This window comes from Vombatus ursinus, unplaced genomic scaffold, assembly GCF_900497805.2.
Source record: "Vombatus ursinus unplaced genomic scaffold, bare-nosed wombat genome assembly UNPS02009173.1, whole genome shotgun sequence".
Taxonomy (NCBI): Eukaryota; Metazoa; Chordata; class Mammalia; order Diprotodontia; family Vombatidae; genus Vombatus; species Vombatus ursinus.
The window spans coordinates 29,224-31,698 of record NW_020948951.1 but is presented as its reverse complement, the minus strand read 5'-3'; the positions used below and the strand labels follow the sequence as shown (position 1 = coordinate 31,698).

Genomic DNA, 2,475 nt, shown 5'->3' with positions numbered 1-2,475 from the left:
CCCCAAAACTATTTAAAAAGTCAACCAGAAGATCATAGGAGATAAGAAAGGGGGTGGGGCCCTGAAACAAAGATTGTATCAATGTGATAAGATATCGGTCCTGTAGTTTTTAAGGCTCTGTGTCTGGAAGCAGAAAGTTCTCTAGTGAAGAGCTCCTCTGAGAAAGCTCCAGAGGGGTGACCTTAGGAGTCCTGAGGAGGGGCAGTGAACAGAAACCAGAACGGTGCTAACTAATGGTGGTGCCACAGCACTCACCAGGACACCCTAGGCCTAAGGGTTCTGGGGTCCTTAATATCCTGTCCTGAGTTGTGATTAAAACAAACAAACAAACAAACAAACAAACAAACAAAGTCTTTCGGTCTGAGCTGTTACAAGGGGCTGTTCAGGCAGCAACGAGTTCCCCAGCTTTCGGCCCTCTCTTACCTGCTTTATTTCTCTAACTCCAACTCCAACACCATCCCCCTCTGCAACCATGACTGAATAGGCCATCTCCTTCTCCAAGGACTTCCTGGCCGGTGGCGTGGCCACTGCTGCCTCCAAGACTTCGGTGGGCACCATCGAGAGAGTTAAGCTACTACTGCAGGGCAGCATGCAAGTAAACAAATTACTGTAGATAAGCAGTACAAAGACATAATGGATTGTATAGTCCGAATTCCAATGAAACAAGGGGTGCTTTCCTTCTAGCAGGGTAATTTAGCAAATGTCAGCCTGGGCCCCCACCCAGGCCCTTAACTTTGCCTTTAAGGATAAGTATAAGCAGGTGTTTTGGGGAGGAGCGGACAAGCACACGAAGTTTTGGAGGTATTTTGCTGGCAATCTTGCCTTCGGTTGGTACAGTGGAAACCACTTTTCTCTGCTTTGTCTACCCCTTGGATTTTTTGAGAACCCACTTGGCGGCTGATGTTGGGAAATCTGGCACTGAGAGAGAATTCAAAGACCTGGGAGACTGCATTGTGAAAGCCACCAAGTCTGATGGAATTCGTGGCTTGTATCAAGATTTCAATGTCTCAGTGCAGGGCTTCATTATCTACAAAGCAGCTTACTTTGGAATCCATGATACAACTGGTTTGCTCCCAATTCTGAAGAACACTCATATTGTGTGGATGATTACGCAAACAGTGACTGCTGTAGCAGGTGTGGTCTCCTAACCCTTTGATACAGTAAGGTGGGTGAATGATGATGCAATCTGGGCCCAAAGGAGCTGATATCATGTACCCTGGGACAACTGACTGCTGGAAGAAGATTGCTAAAGATAAAGGTGGCAAAACTTTCTTCAACAGTGCCTGGTCCAATGTTCTTAGAGGCATGGGTGAAGCTTTTGTGCTTGTCCTGTATGATGAATTGAAGAAAGTAATCTAAGCACATCTTAACTAAAAAGGAACCAGCAAATATAGATCATGTAGAATACTTAACCATACTTAGCATTTTGGACCACTGACCTTCAAGAAATTTCTGTTGTCTTTTTATCCAGGCCAGATCATGTTTGTAGGGGAGCTAGGAAAAGCTCTTAGAAAAAGGGACTCATTTATTGTGATCCATTATTTACACACAGTGGAACTGATGATGATTCAATATATTGATTCTATTGTTTTTTGGGGAAATGACAGTTACTGTGGGTCCAAGGAGGCAGATCAACTTAGACCATCTAGTTTAAATGCTCTTTTGTAGGACCATAAATTTGTGTTTAAGTATTTATTTAAAAAAATCATGTCTCCCATTTGTACATAAGCACCATGTATACTATTTTGCACAGCTGACTATTTGGCAGTTATAATGATCTGTGTTGGGCATTCTGTTGTAAAACAATAAATACACAGAAGACTCAAACCCCACCCCCAAAATCCTGAACATCCAGTGCTCTGAACCTCAAAGATCTCCAGAGATTAATTCCCGGAGGTAGAGGTCAGCACAAGAACCAAAGAACCTCAGGATAAGACCAAGTAGGGACAACCACCCAACACAAGAATACAGCAGAGAGGAGAGTATGGAGCAGGTACAAATCCCCAGTTCAGAAACTAAAGCTGGATAGATTAGTAAAAACAAAGCAGACAAGCCAGTACTGAAAATTATTGCCAACCTAAGGCAATTGTGAACAATTTCAAAGGAAAAAATGAACTTTTCTACAAGGACTACACAAATACCATATTTCACCACATAATCTTGGCACCCTGTTTGTTCAGTCCAAAAATTGGTTTATGACTTTTCATTGTGTAATTGTCACATGATATAATTCTGTTCATTACGCCGCCAAAAGGTAAACAGAGTAGCAATGTACTCACCAGTGATGTATGGATATGCATTTATCTCTTGAGCATTGTGAGTCTAGAATTCTCAGAGCAGGCGAGTTGTCAGTTATATTTCTGAAAGCCAACTTGCATGGTTTGTTTAGAGTGCTGAACTACTAACGGTATTGTCATTCAACCCAATGAAGAGCTGTAGGATAAGTTACGTAATATGGTGAGACTTGCATCTTCT

General features: G+C 42.4%; 1 pseudogene; it reads left to right on the top strand.

The window, feature by feature from the left end:
- The first annotated feature begins 472 nt into the window (after window positions 1-472).
- LOC114035254 lies at window positions 473-1,359 on the top strand (annotated as a pseudogene).
- Window positions 1,360-2,475: the final 1,116 nt, after the last annotated feature.